The sequence below is a fragment of the Natrix helvetica genome, assembly GCF_964273705.1.
Source record: "Natrix helvetica genome assembly, chromosome: Z".
Classification (NCBI taxonomy): domain Eukaryota; kingdom Metazoa; phylum Chordata; class Lepidosauria; order Squamata; family Natricidae; genus Natrix; species Natrix helvetica.
In genome coordinates, this window is record NC_138554.1 from 116,112,791 (window position 1) to 116,129,236 (window position 16,446).

Sequence of the window (16,446 nt, forward strand, 5' to 3'; positions counted from 1 at the left end):
GGTGGGGAGAAGGCTTTCAAAGTTTCTCCGCAGCCCATGTAGAGCCACAGGTTACGGATGCCGTGCTCTCGGTTTTAGTGCCCTGAATGAGGGCTAGGGTTTAACTGCGACCCTTATTTTGTCCACATGAGAACGTTTTTCAACCTGCCTAACTTTAAGATTGAAGGACTCCAACTCCCAGAATTCTGCAAATAACGCAGGCTGCTGAGGGATTCTGGGAGTTGAAGTTCATATAGGAATAGCACTTAGACTTATATACCACTTCATTGTGATTTACAGCCCTCCCTAAGCGGTTTACAGAGTCAGCATATTGCCCCCAGCAATCTGGGTCCTCATTTTACCCACCTTGGAAGGGTGGAAGACTGAGCCAGTCTTCAGCCTGGTGAGATTCGATCTGCCAAACTACGTGTAGTTGCCCAAGTTGAAAAAACATTTCTCTTAGGACTAGGTGGTTTCAGTCAGGAATTGACAAGCCTAATCCTCTTAATTTTAAATTCTGTCAGATGATAGGCAGTCTATCTCTGCAGAACAGGCAAGCATCGTTCTTACTAGAGAGCATGTGGGTTTGGATGTTATAGTAGTATTACAATTAGGAAAGCAAGGAGGCTTTGGTCTTGGAGCATCACAATTTCAACTGGCATCCACCAGTTAAATAACAAATCATATCCATCAGCACAAAACCACGGCAATTTGTGGATAAGTGGTCCCAAGTTTATTTTATTTATTATACAAATGTATATGGTGCCCAACAGGGGACTCTGGATGGCTTATAACATTGAAACTCCACAACATATTCACCACTCTCCCTTCATATCAGCAGCATTGCAATTATTAGTTGTTATACAAATGTATTAAAAACTGACCATAGAATCAAAGTTGAAGCATTAATAGGATTACTAGATACCCATAACCTATATAATTTATACTCACTTAACATCATCTTGATGACATAAAATGTTCACTAGAAACACCTCCAAAAACAACTTTACAGCATGACAGATACACTACATTAAAAAGTATAGTGGTATTATTTAGGGCACAATATTTAATAGTATAAAAAGGCTACAGGGGTATTCATTCATTAAATTTTATATATCTTCTGATAATATAGCTGCTTAATCCTGGGTAAACATATGGCTGCTTTCAAGAGTGGAAGACAGATGCTACAATGTAAGTTTGTTACACCTGTGCACCACAAGGGAGTTAACTAGTTTCACACCTGATGGCCTGCAGCTTTCTCAAAGGAAGTTGGCTCATCCAGGGGTTTTCTTCCACTGATCTTCTGCCGATCATGTCCAGGAAATCCAACACAGTTTCAAGCTTCCCACACAGAATGCATCCAGCATTTTCTGGTAATGGCGGTTCCTATCTATCTACTCGCAAGCAATACTTTCTAAATGCTAGGTGAATAGTTGGGCAGGAGCTAGGGAAAAGAGATGGGAGCTGGACTCGAACCATTGGAGTGTTTCAATTGCTCAGTACAGTCAGTATTATTAAACCTCTGTCCTACAATATCCCCACCACCCATTGTTTATATATTATAAAGATTAGTGGTGTTTCATTGTATCTGTCAAACAGAATGATCAGAAAGCTGCATAGAATATAGCATTTGGCACAAGGATATCTAAACTTTCAGTAATATATTAAAAATAAGAATTACACTGAATCAATTTAATATTTATTAACATTATACCAGTCGTTACCATACTGCAAGTAGGAGAAGTATTTTTAAAAGTAAATAATATTTTATAAATACATAAGCAAACTTCTTTTATTTTAATATCTGTATTTCTTGAAAGTATGGACCAAGAAGAAATAAAAAAGAAAGTTATTTGTTAACTGGCCATTAGTTTAGAATCTGGTAAGTCTTGCTTTCTATTTTTGCATCCACCTCCTACATAAAATATTTAAATATATTTCATCTCATGCATAATTTAAGATTCAATAAAAATATTTCATTTAGTAACATTGCAAAAGTGTTTTCATGGTGTAATATGTTTAAAAAGTTCACAAGCTTAAGTCTATATGCTTTAAGCATCTGTTACAAAATCATAGAACAAATTTTGTCTAGATTTGATTTAAAATATCAGAAGAATAATTTGGAATAAATATGTATTTATTCCCAAATGAATAAATATTTATTTATTTTCCAAAGCAAAGAGTTTTGCCTGTGTGGGGATAGTTACAGAGAAAATAGGGCATAGAGGGTTTGTTTTATAGTTAGACTGGTACTTGGTGTGGGTTTGAGGTATATATTGATTCTAGTGTGTGATACTTGAGGGGTGTAAGTTTGCATACATGTTGACTCGGAGTAACAATGTAGTTTGGATCTCTTCATTTGAATTGTGGGCATTATAATTATGTTTATATTGTATAAATTGAGTTTGTGTTTGCTTGTGTGTGGGATCAAATATGGATCATCTTGTTTTGTGTTGGTGCTTTGTATTTTTGTGTTTGCTTGTGTGTGTTTACAATTCGAAATGTTTAATTCTTATGATTTTGATATGATCACTTACCAGCTTTTCCAGGAAACTTTTGCAACTGGAAACTATGTATATTTCTATACTATTTACAGTTGTCACTTATAACCATACCTTTCTTCTATTTGTAACATTATAAGGAAAACATACTTAGGAAGAGGGGATAATTGATTAACACTGTTAGAAGCAAAACATTGTGCAGTGGTTAGTAGCATGATTCAAGCTATGCAATCTTTGTTCTGTGTAGTAAATATTGTAGGAAAAAAATATTTTTCTCATAAAAGGTAAAAAGGGTAAATACAAGCCCAGTTATCCCAACAAGTTATAATCCTCACAATCTGCCCCATACATTTCCACATTTCCACAAAGTATTCCTTGGAATTTCACCTGATGACCATACACATTGTGGATACATGGTACATCTAGAATAAATGTACATATTAAAAAATACCAATAATTAGAAATATACAGATGAATACCCCCTTTTTCACCACCACCCTGTATCTTTAACTTAACATAGAGTGAGTCCCAGTATGAATTCAGTTGTTCAGTTATGGTCTGGGCATCTGTGGTAATCAGATGAGGGAGGCCGTTTGTTTGGTGGAGGTTAACCACGTCCAGTTTTCTCTAGCTCAGAGAAATCTTTCTCGAGTAACTGCAATGTCTCCTGATAAATTTCTATTGAAATCTACAGAACCAAAAAACAAACATTGGCCATTATTTTGGGGGAACCAGGGCTCTATTAACACTCACCGTGTTCTATACATTGCACTGCCAATGTTACTGAGTGCCATTCAGGTTCCATGTTGGTATTGGACATTTTTCAGGTCTGTTCCTGTAGCTCTCTCAGCTGCGTTCACAAACAAGAAAGTATATTCTTTCCACACATGAGGAATGCAAAGCTTCACTTGGGGGAAGGTTCTCTGTTAGGCATAGATTGGGGGATGGTCAACAAATCATGGATTGGAGTTGAGGTTGGCTTGATTTCAAAGTGATGGAGATTCCAACTCCTTTAATGACCCATGATCAGATAGGCTGTGGAAGAGATTTTAAAAAAAAGATCAGTGTTATAACTGGTTTGGGCTGTTTGCAACCTCACAATCTGGTAAGTCATCTGCTTTGGGCCACAGCCCTGTTGCCACAAGGTGCAGGCAAATCTCATGGGGAGGAAATGTGTACCATAGCTTACCAGAATCTGAAATATTTGCCTCCTTTGCTGTAATTCCACATGTAACCGTGCTCTCATGACCTATTTGTAAAGGTAAAACATAGGTAAAAGGTTAAAAGTCATATTACCTTTAGGTGTTTTTTTTAAAACTGGCCTGCATGGAGCCAACATTGCTAGCATTTTCTGTGCAAGGCAGGTGATGAGATTACTATTAAAGGCTGAAATGGAAGTTTGCCTTGGAAGCAGCATAGTAGATTAGCTTATAGTGGCTGGGAGAGCAAAAATGCCACCTTTCTAGGGCTGAAAGAGAATGACTCCCCAAGCCATCAAGCTGGCTTTCATGGCTAAGGCAGGACTGAACCCACATTCTTTTATTTTCTAGCCTGGTGCTTTAACTACTAGACCAAACTGTTCTCTTATAAAAGTTTGCCTTTTTCTTGACTCTTATAGAAATTCCTTCCTCAAAACCCCTTTTCTATCTACACTACAATATTAATTTTCTTACAAGCAAAGCCTATACCATTATAAAACAATTTGTAAGCATGGCAGCTTTTCCTATCTATGTACATTACTCATTGCTTACAATAGGTTTTCAAATATAAAAGTAGAATTGGTTAATATTACCTTTAATATTCCTTGCAGCAGCTATTTTTAATTGCTTCTTTTGAGTCTTCTTATGCAAGAGGGCTCCAGCTTTTCCTCAGACTTTTCCAAACCTCAGGAAAGATTTATAAAAATTGCACATAAACATTTGTAGATTTGGTGCAAATAGGGAGTCTCTAAATCCTAGGTGACCTCAAACAATGGAAAGCTAGAGAAAGTCTCTGGCTGTAAGCTTGCAGTTTCTTCCTCTTGACTAGCACATCTGATAATAATAACAGGTAATTACCCTGGAATTAATTGAACCCAGCTAGCTAAAGTTAAGGATTGATTAAATTACCTACTGGAGTGGCTTCTCCCTGTTTTGCCAGTTTCCTTGCAACATTGACAAATAACAGACAGGAAGATGCATTTGAGTAAAAACATATAAGATTTTCAAAAGAGAACTCTTGTTCCACTTCTTTGGGAAAGAGATAAGAAAAAAGGTGTTGTTTGTTTGTTTGTTTGTTTGTTTGTTTGTTTATTGGATTTATATGCCGCCCTTCTCCCAAAGGACTCAGGGCGGCGTACAACATTAAAAAAAACCCCACATATTACAAAAGTTAAAAAGGAAATTCAATAAAGTATCCAAAAACAAACCCAATTAATATTAAAAATAAAAATTTAAAAATTAGATTAAAATTAACAATTAAATTAATCATTTATTTTATTCTGTTCAGGCCAGCTTGCTGGAAAAGCCAACTTTTTAGGGCGCATTGGAAGGAACGGAGTGTCACTGCGTTAATTAGTTTGCTAGCCGAGCTGAACTGAAAGAGTTATTGCGCAGGTAATAAGATTTATCAGCAATGATTTATTGCGCATGCTTAACATGTTTATATACATCACACATTCCAGAGACTTCTTTCCTTTTGATATTTGTTCATCTTCAAGAAGACGGACAACATTTGTTCTTGCCAAAATGTAACAATTAGATAGATTTGTTTTATTTCTATTTTGCTATTTTCGTATTAAAGTTTGTTTTCATCAGAACATGTTATCGGGTTTTATTTATTTTTTCGATTCTTGAAGAATATGCCTGTTTGGAAAAGCTGTCGGTCTAAGCCTCATTAGTTCAGGGTGAAATCTTCCCCTGACACGGAGGTCGGGAATTATGCGAACCTCCAGGGGCAGCTCATTCCAGACGGAAGGTGCTCCCACAGAGAAGGCTCCCCCTGGGGGTCGCTAGCCAATACTGTCTGGCCAACGGCACCCTGAGGAGGCCAAGTCTGTGGGATCATACTGGACGGTGGGAGGCTACTGGTGGCAGTAGGTGGTCTCGCAGATACCCTGGGCCTAAGCCATGGAGCGCTTTAAAGGTCATAATTAGTACCTTGAATCACATCCGGAAAACAACTGGCAACCAGTGCAGGCCCCCTAAAAGGGGTGTAACATGGGAGCACCTAGGTACCCCCATGATAACCCATGAGGCTACATTCTGGACCAGCTGAAGCCTCCGGGTGCTGTTCAAGGGCAGCCCCATGTAGAGAGCATTGCAGTAGTCCAGAAGAGAAAGGATGAGGGCATGAATGACTGTGCACAGAACTTCCAGATCCAGGAAGGGGTGCAACTGACGAACCAGGTGAACCTGGTAAAAGGCCCCCCTAGTCACGGCTGTCAGGTGTTCTTCTAAACTAAGCCGCATATCCAGGAGGACTCCCATATTGCGGGCTCTCTCTGAGGGGGCTAAAATGTCTCCCCCTATCATCAAAGATGGGACAAGATGCACAAATCAGGATGACGGAAACCACAGCCACTCAGTCTTGGAGGGATTGAGCTTGAGGCTATTCCTCCTCATCCAGGATCCGCACAGTCTCCAGGCATCGGGACATCGGGTCGAGGGCATCGTTTGGGTGGTTTGGGGTAGAGATGAAAAGTTGGGTATCATCAGCATATTGATGATAGCATATCCCAGAACCACGGATGATCTTGCCCAGTGGTTTCATATATATGTTGAACAGGAGGGGTGGGTGAACCGTCCCCTGGGGCACCCCACAAGTGATGCACCTCGGGGTCGATCCCTGTCCTCCAGTCAACATGAATTGCAACTAATCCAACAGGTAGAACCACCATAAAACTGTGCCCCCACTCCCAACCCACCGAATCGTCACAGTAGGATACCATGGTCGATGGTATCAAAAGCCATCGAGAGATCTAATAGGACCAGGACAGAGGAGCAGCCCCTGTCCCGAGCCTGCCAGAGATCATCAACCAATGCGACCAATGCAGTCTCTGTGCTGTACCCGGGCTTGAAACCCAACTGAAATGGATCCAGGTAGGCAGCTTCATCCAGGTACTGGGGAAGCTGATGTGTTACCACACTCTCGACAACCTTCACTACAAAGCTTCTTCCTACAAAGCGAAGGTTGGAGACTGGACAATAGTTGGCTAAAGAAGCTAGGTCCAGAGAAGGCTTCTTAAAGAGGGGCCTCACCACCGTCTCCTTCAAAGCACTGGGAAAGAACCCCTGTCTCAATGAAGCATTGGTAATCGCCTGGAGCCAGCCTCGTGTCACCTCCCGGGAAGCCGAAACTAACCAGAGGTGGCAGCACTGAGTCTCCCCATAATCCTGTCCACGCCCTCGGGGGTTACAGGTTCAAACTCATCCCAGATAGTCTCCACAAGATTCATCTCCATCGACTTGTCCGAATCTACCCAGTCAGAGTCCAAGGCTGTCCGGATCTGAATGATTTTATCCTGCAGATACTGCACAAATTCTTCAGCCCTACCCTCAAGGGGTCTTTCCCATGCGAGAGAGGGCGTCAGCTAGAAAGTTACTTCCCCTGTTGCCCTTTTGCTCTCCATCAGGATTCCATCTGCAGTTTTGGGAGCCTGGCTTGTTTCCAGTCCCACCTCCAGTCCACTCTTGCCAGCTGGCTTGAGACCCTTCCCTGTAACTGTGGACTTGGGCAAGAGAAATTCCAACAGTACTTATCTTCTCTTGCTTCTGCTTCTGAGTTTTGCCGCATACCTCCAGCTGCAATCAATCTCCTGCTGCCTGATTTTCCCTCCAAGCAACCCAAACATTGGGGAGAGGGGTACTCACAGCGCCCGGGCTTCAGGAAACCCGGAAAAAAATTATTTTAAAAGTTAGTTTCAGCTATCTGTGAAGTTTCCAACAATTGCTCTAATTAATTTATGAGCCCCAAGACAAGGTTAAAAAAACTCCCATTCATTTATTAGGACTAACATCTTGACACGGACTTCTGTGTAGCTGAAACTAAATCCCACTTAATGGCATCTGAACTTTACCCCTGTCTCCCCTCCCCTCTGGCTGAGGTCATCAATCACATTCTCCAACAGGACATTATGGCAGGGTTCTGGACATGCACATTCACATCCCAGTACAGAAATATGAGACTTTTACTCTGGCCAAAAGTATGCATGGCATTCTCCCCCCCACTTCCCAAGTTGATAGTAGTCATGGAAACGCTTTAGGCATTGACATCTACCTTTGGTGAGCAGAGTGGGTGAGACACAGAAGCGAGGCAAGTGGGCGAGGCACGGAGGCGAGGCCGCATTGTGAAGGACACATATATGGGGCAGAAGGGGTGGCGGGGTGGAGCAAATGGCGAGGGGGCAGGTGGAGCAAGCAGGTGGGTGTGGTGAGCAGGTAGGGCAAGTGGTGAGCCAGCGGGAGGGGTGAGTGCCAGGCAAGCGGGCAGGGGCAGGGCCAGCCAGAGGTGGCATTTGCTGGTTCAGACAACCAGTTACAATTTCCACTACCGGTTCTCCCAAACCTGTCCGAACCAGCTAAATACCACCTCTGGTCTATTGGCATAGACTGAATTTACAACCTATACACAATCATGGTGGACATCAATGTCTATCTGGGGTAAAAGTGTGGTCAGATTAAGTGTATTGCACACTTCCAATTGTACAGCAGAGGAGTCAAGCAGGAGAGTTTGGTATTTCGCTTGATAGCCCCTGGTCATCCAAAATTGTCTTTCTACCCCCATAAAATATGCCATGGGTCTCGGCCATGAGCCATTTTTGAGTGAGAACTCCTGTTCCAATACCTTTCCATTCATGTAAGAAAAGTGTAAAGAGTCTAGTGGGGTCTGAAAGTCCCAAACCTGGTGCTTTAATATGTTCCTTTTTAACCTGGTAAATGCCTGTTGGCATTCTCTAGTACAGTGATGGCGAAACTATGGCACGCGTGCCACAGGTGGCACGCAGAGCCGTTTGTCAGAGCACGTGAGGTGCTGCCCTGTCAGCTGGGCAGCATACATGCGAACGCTGGCCAGCTGAGTTCACCCTTTTTTAAAGCCATTTTTTGCCCTCCCCAGGCTCCAGAGGCTTTATAGAAGCCTGGGGAGGGCGAAAAAAGCCTCCCCGCTCCTCCTGAGGCCGTCCGGAGGCTTCATGAGCTTCCCTGAAGCCTCCGGAGTGCAAAAAACCAGTCCTACGGGCAAACCGGAAATTCAGGAACGGACTTCCGGTTTGCTCGGAGGTTTATTTTGCCTCCTCCGGAGGCTTCAGGGAAGCATCCTGAAGGTCCCTGAAGCCTCTGGAGGGTTTCCGGGGGGGGGGGGCAGGTGAGGCTGTCTTTGCCCTCCCCAGGTTCCTATAAAGCCTCTGGAGCCTGGGGAGGGCGAAAAAAGCATGTAAAATGGGGGTGGGTCACGGCTGTAGCATGCCCATGCACACTGGGGGGAGCACATTGCATTATGGGTGCAGCACACCCACACACGACCCCCCTGTGCTCCCCCCACTTATAACACACGAGCCAAAAAAGGTTCGCCATCGCTGCTCTAGTACGTTCAAATATTTCCTTATCCCCTACCTTGACTGCTTGATAAAGGGATTTAACAATTAGTCCAAAACTGGGAATCCAAATTCTGCCAAAGCTGGCCATTGCCAGAAACCCTCCTTAGGGTTTTCTGTTGACTGAGGGCTTTAATTGACAGATAGCTTCTCTCCTTGGCACTAACAGACTTTGCTATGCCTCAGAGATGCCATACCCCAAATATTTAACCTCCTGTTGTACCAGTTGGGCTTATGTTTTAGACACCTTATAGCCACAAGTTGCCAGCCAGTTCAAGAGTAATATGGTCCCCTCTATACATTTGTCTCTCATATCAGCACCCGAAAACAAATCATGCCCATACTGCAAAACCAAGTATTCCTTGATCCATGTTGGCTTATACAGATCCTTAGCCAGGTATTGACCAAGGATGGTGGGATTGTTCTTAAATCCTTATGATAACCTATATCTATGCTAGAATTCATTGTGTCCCAGAGTCCGGCTAAATAAAGCCAGTTAGCCTCCAAGTGACTGGCATCTTAATACTGGTTTAGATCTGGAGCTCAGACTTTTGAGAGGAAGTCAGCACTTCCCTAATTTCATTTGCCTGCTGCTTTCTCCTAAAAGGTAGGAGAGTGGGGGGAGGATGGCAGAGGGGACGGTTCCAGCACCTCCTGTGGGTGCGGTAGAGGAGCAGGAAGGGGAGATGGTCCTCATGCTGGAGCAAGGTGGGGAGCCAGCACTGCCAGACGTCCATCCAAAGTAGTGTGAGGGGTGAGGCAACACACAGCTGCTGCAGGGACAGCCGCCCATGGACGTGAGCCAGGAGTAAGGACGGGATAGGGGTGGCACAGCTCTTCTGTGACTACCGGGACTGGACCATATGTTATGTACCAAGAGCGTCCACCAGCAGGTGGCGCTCGGTAGCTCGACCAGTAGCTCACCCCTGATTGGCTCAACCGAGCAATCTCCAAGGCAGGACGATCCTAGTGTTCCTATTGGTTGCCGGTCTGACAGCTGTGGGTATAAATAGCTGTCAGTACGGTATGTTCTCGTTCTGTTGTACTGATGTTAATAAACAGTTAACCGTTGCAGTAGCCGTTTCGTCATTTACCTCAGAACTTAAAACCATACATCCTGGAGGCCAGTAAACTGCCATTCGAGATATGGACGGACCATAAAAACCTGGAGACACTCCAGGCTCCACGGCATTGGAAGGTAGGTGGAAGGCAAGGCACATTCATACAACTAAATGGAGGAGTTAGGTTGCCTTGCTGACAAAATGTGGAGATACAAACATTTGCATGATGTAGTGGATAAATGCTACACAAAACAAGGAGTAACATCCAATTCATGGAGGGAAATTAGAAGAACTTTGGCGGTAGACCCAGATAGATGCAAAGGGAAGAGGAAGCAACTGTGAGACAAGTTTGTTAAGCTAGAAAAAAATGGAAACAAAGAGCAGGGACCTGGCTTTTTACAAAGAAATTGCCCTTGCTGATTTCCATTTCCTGCTGTCTTCTAAATTTTCTTTGCTTTGTTTTAGCGCCCCCTAGCCAAAACATTAACATTCAGAGAAATATACATGCAATAGCTATGAAACTATCTCCAAAGGACAGATGCATACATTCCCAACCTGCAGGGACACAGAACCCTAGTCTAAGATCAAATCTCCAGCTATCTCAAATGTTCCTGGTCATTTTAAATAGTAACTGGGGAGAGCTAATTGTGTGTACCTCAGTGGGTAGCGAAAGGAAGATTGGGTTATAAATGAGAAGTAAATAGCATGCAAGTTTGTCATGCACCTACATACTAGTATACAGTAATAAATAATGTGATTAATAAATAAATACACTCAGCAAATTTCTCCAACTAAAATATATAAAATAAACGTACAGCAAATATGGCTGTGCTCTTTCAGAAAAGTATTTCTTTTTATAATGTTTTAGAAAAGGTTAAGCGGTTTGTATACATTATTGTCAGGTTGTTCTGTTCTATGTATGTGGTATTATAAAGGATAGATAGACAGACAGATAAATTCCTCTCCTCCAGACATTTAACTCTGATTCACTTTTAATGTCACAACAGGTTGTGACTCCAAACATCTCTCCTTTAAAGGCATTAAACATTTTTAAACTGTATATTCATAGAAATGACTCAATGCCCATTGGTTATTGAAACTTTATTAATGACATTCAACAGATATCAGCAACTGTTCCTTTTCACTGGAAACAATAACTGTTTTAAAGCTTGTCTTTCGTATCTCTTTACCTCCTCCAAAATGCAAGTGTTAGTTTTCAAGCTCTAGATGTACATTTAAAATCTGAAGTATGTAATTGTATGGTCAGAAAGGAAGCTTCTTGGTCTATCACTTCATTGGGAAGATGATGGCGAAAAAATTCTTGAAGTCATCCTACAAATACAGCTGTCAAGATACAAAGTGCTCAGTTTAGCCAGCCGGGAGTAATAAACAAAGAGAGCTGGAATGCAGAACCTGACTCAAAGCAGATGTTTAATGTTGGTGATTATTCTTAGAAATTTGGGCTATCTTGCTTAATATAAGAATGTGAATAGTATCTTCTGTACTTGCTAGCCGCAGCAAATCTGGTTGGGAACCCACAGTCTGGAGATAACATGATGAAGCACACTGCCTCCAGGTTGGCAAAGGAGTGAATAAAAATTGTGTATCCTTTCCTTATTTATTGAACTGATCTGTGGAACATACTGCATATTGCAGGAAAAATATTAAGGGTGACAACATCTCACTTTTAGGATTGTTTCACAACATTAAAGGAACCAGCAGCCAAGAAATACTCCTTAGACTAGCTTTTGCTATAATCGCCATGAAGTCCTGAGAAAAGATGTGTATATCGAAACAATCAGAAATGTGCAGACCATACTCTCACTATGGATGTGAAAGTTGGACTTAGAAGGAGCATAGAATATAGCATTTGGCACAAGGATATGTAAACTTTCGGTAATATAATATTAAAAATAAGAATTACACTGAATCAATTTAATATTTATTAACTTTATACCAGTCATTACCATACTGCAAGTATGAGAAGTATTTTTAAAAGTAAATAATATTTTATAAATACATAAGCAAACTTCTTTTATTTTAATATCTGTATTTCTTGAAAGTATGGACCAAGAAGAAATAAAAAAGAAAGTTATTTGTTAACTGGCCATTAGTTTAGAATCTGGTAAGTCTTGCTTTCTATTTTTGCATCCACCTCCTACATAAAATATTTAAATATATTTCATCTCATGCTTAATTTAAGATTCAATAAAAATACTTCATTTTGTAACATTGCAAAAGAGTTTTCATGGTGTAATATGTTTAAAATAAGATCACAAGCTTAAGTCTATATGCTTTAAGCATCTGTTACAAAATCATAGAACAAATTTTGTCTGGATTTGATTTAAAATATCAGAAGAATAATTTGGATTAAATATGTATTTATTCCCAAATGAATAAATATTTATTTATTTTCCAAAGCAAAGAGGTTTGCCTGTGTGGGGATAGTTACAGAGAAAATAGGGCATAGATGGTTTGTTTTATAGTTAGACTGGTACTTGGTGTGGGTTTGAGGTATATATTGATTCTAGTGTGTGATACTTGAGGGGTGTAAGTTTGCATACATTTTGACTCGGAGTAACAATGTAGTTTGGATCTCTTCATTTGAATTGTGGGCATTATAATTATGTTTATGTTGTATAAATTGAGTTTGTGTTTGCTTGTGTGTGGGATCAAATATGGATCATATTGTTTTGTGTTGGTGCTTTGTATTTTTGTGTTTGCTTGTGTGTGTATACAATTTGAAATGTTTAATTCTTATGATTTTGATATGATCACTTACCAGCTTTTCCAGGAAACTTTTGCAACTGGAAACTATGTATATTTCTATACTATTTACAGTTGTCACTTATAACCATACCTTTCTTCTATTTGTAACATTATAAGGAAAACATACTTAGGAAGAGGGGATAATTGATTAACATTGTTAGAAGCAAAACATTGTGCAGTGGTTAGTAGCATGATTCAAGCTATGCAATCTTTGTTCTGTGTAGTAAATATTGTAGGAAAAAAATATTTTTCTCATAAAAGGTAAAAAGGGTAAATACAAGCCCAGTTATCCCAACAAGTTATAATCCTCACAATCTTCCCCATACATTTCCACAAAGTATTCCTTGGAATTTCACCTGATGAAATTCACTAACATCTTGTTTTGACCATATGCATTGTGGATACATGGTACATCTAGAATAAATGTACATATTAAAACATACCAATAATTAGAAATATACAGATGAATACCCCCTTTTTCACCACCACCCTGTATCTTTAACTTAACATAGAGTGAGTCCCAGTATGAATTCAGTTGTTCAGTTATGGTCTGAGCATCTGTGGTAATCAGATGAGGGAGGCCGTTTGTTTGGTGGAGGTTAACCACGTCCAGTTTTCTCTAGCTCAGAGAACTCTTTCTGGAATAACTGCAATGTCTCCTGATACATTTCTATTGAAATCTACAGAACCAAAAAACAAACATTGGCCATTATTTTGGGGGAACCAGGCCTCTATTAACACTCACTGTGTTCGATACATTGTACTGCCAATGTTACTGAGTGCCATTCAGGTTCCATGTTGATATTGGACATTTTTCAGGTCTGTTCCTGTAGCTCTCTCAGCTGCGTTCACAAAGAAGAAAGTATATTCTTTCCACACATGAGGAATGCAAAGCTTCACTTGGGGGAAGGTTCTCTGTTAGGCATAGATTGCGGGATGGTCAACAAATCATGGATTGGAGTTGAGGTTGGCTTGATTTCAAAGTGATGGAGATTCCAACTCCTTTAATGACCCATGATCAGATAGGAGGCAGATTAGCTGTGGAAGAGATTTTTAAAAAAAGATCAGTGTTACAACTGGTTTGGGCTTTTTGCAAGCTCACAATCTGGTAAGTCATCTGCTTTGGGCCACAGCCCTGTTGCCACAAGGTGCAGGCAAATCTCATGGGGAGGAAATGTGTACCATAGCTTACCAGAATCTGAAATATTTGCCTCCTTTGCTGTAATTCCACATGTAACCGTGCCCTCATGACCTATTTGTAAAGGTAAAACATAGGTAAAAGGTTAAAAGTCATATTACCTTTAGGTGTTTTTTTTAAAACTGGCCTGCATGGAGCCAACATTGTTGGAATTTTCTGTGCAAGGCAGGTGATGAGATTACTATTAAAGGCTGAAATGGAAGTTTGCCTTGGAAGCAGCATAGCAGATTAGCCAATAGTGGCTGGGAGAGCAAAAATGCCACCTTTCTAGGGCTGAAAGAGAATGACTCCCCAAGCCATCAAGCTGGCTTTCATGGCTAAGGCAGGACTGAACCCACATTCTTTTATTTTCTAGCCTGGTGCTTTAACTACTAGACCAAACTGTTCTCTTATAAAAGTTTGCCTTTTTCTTGACTCTTATAGAAATTCCTTCCTCAAAACCCCTTTTCTATCTACACTACAATATTAATTTTCTTACAAGCAAAGCCTATACCATTATAAAACAATTTGTAAGCATGGCAGCTTTTCCTATCTATGTACACTACTCATTGCTTACAATAGGTTTTCAAATATAAAAGTAGAATTGGTTAATATTACCTTTAATATTCCTTGCAGCAGCTATTTTTAATTGCTTCTTTTGAGTCTTCTTATGCAAGAGGGCTCCAGCTTTTCCTCAGACTTTTCCAAACCTCAGGAAAGATTTATAAAAATTGCACATAAACATTTGTAGATTTGGTGCAAATGGGGAGTCTCTAAATCCTAGGTGACCTCAAACAATGGAAAGCTAGAGAAAGTCTCTGGCTGTAAGCTTGCAGTTTCTTCCTCTTGACTAGCACATCTGATAATAACAACAGGTAATTACCCTGGAATTAATTGAACCCAGCTAGCTAAAGTTAAGGATTGATTAAATTACCTACTGGAGTGGCTTCTCCCTGTTTTGCCAGTTTCCTTGCAACATTGACAAATAACAGACAGGAAGATGCATTTGAGTAAAAACATATAAGATTTTCAAAAGAGAACTCTTTTTCCACTTCTTTGGGAAAGAGATAAGAAAAAATGTGTTGTTTGTTTGTTTGTTTGTTTATTGGATTTATATGCCGCCCTTCTCCCAAAGGACTCAGGGTGGCGTACAACATTAAAAAAAAAACCACATATTGCAAAAGTTAAAAAGGAAATTCAATATAGTATCCAAAAACAAACCCAATTAAAATTTAAAAATAAAAATTTAAAAATTAGATTAAAATTAACAATTAAATTAATGATTTATTTTATTCTGTTCAGGCCAGTTGCTGGAAAAGCCAACTTTTTTGGGCGCATTGGAAGGAACGGAGGTTGGGAATTATGCGAACCTCCAGGGGCAGCTCATTCCAGACGGAAGGCGCTCCCACAGAGAAGGCCACCCTGTATCTTTAACAAACATTGGCCATTATTTTGGGGGAACCAGGGCTCTATTAACACTCACCGTGTTCTATACATTGCACTGCCAATGTTACTGAGTGCCATTCAGGTTCCATGTTGGTATTGGACATTTTTCAGGTCTGTTCCTGTAGCTCTCTCAGCTGCGTTCACAAACAAGAAAGTATATTCTTTCCACACATGAGGAATGCAAAGCTTCACTTGGGGGAAGGTTCTCTGTTAGGCATAGATTGGGGGATGGTCAACAAATCATGGATTGGAGTTGAGGTTGGCTTGATTTCAAAGTGATGGAGATTCCAACTCCTTTAACGACCCATGATCAGATAGGCTGTGGAAGAGATTTAAAAAAAAAGATCAGTGTTATAACTGGTTTGGGCTGTTTGCAACCTCACAATCTGGTAAGTCATTTCCTTTGGGCCTCAGCCCTGTTGCCACAAGGTGCAGGCAAATCTCATGGGGAGGAAATGTGTACCATAGCTTACCAGAATCTGAAATATTTGCCTCCTTTGCTGTAATTCCACATGTAACCGTGCTCTCATGACCTATTTGTAAAGGTAAAACATAGGTAAAAGGTTAAAAGTCATATTACCTTTAGGTGTTTTTTTTTAAACTGGCCTGCTTGGAGCCAACATTGCTAGCATTTTCTGTGCAAGGCAGGTGATGAGATTACTATTAAAGGCTGAAATGGAAGTTTGCCTTGGAAGCAGCATAGCAGATTAGCCAATAGTGGCTGGGAGAGCAAAAATACCACCTTTCTAGGGCTGAAAGAGAATGACTCCCCAAGCCATCAAGCTGGCTTTCATGGCTAAGGCAGGACTGAACCCACATTCTTTTATTTTCTAGCCTGGTGCTTTAACTACTAGACCAAACTGTTCTCTTATAAAAGTTTGCCTTTTTCTTGACTCTTATAGAAATTCCTTCCTCAAAACCCCTTTTCTATCTACACTACAA

At 40.7% G+C, this 16,446-nt stretch overlaps 1 long non-coding RNA gene across 1 annotated transcript; it reads right to left on the minus strand.

The window, feature by feature from the left end:
* Positions 1 to 12,928: 12,928 nt before the first annotated feature.
* Positions 12,929 to 15,787, minus strand: LOC309400979. Its single transcript, XR_014176741.1, has 4 exons — positions 15,542 to 15,787; positions 14,677 to 14,768; positions 14,074 to 14,133; positions 12,929 to 13,919 (listed from the first exon to the last, which is right to left on the minus strand). It is a non-coding gene; the product is annotated as an uncharacterized lncRNA (long non-coding RNA).
* Between the last annotated feature and the right edge of the window lie 659 nt (positions 15,788 to 16,446).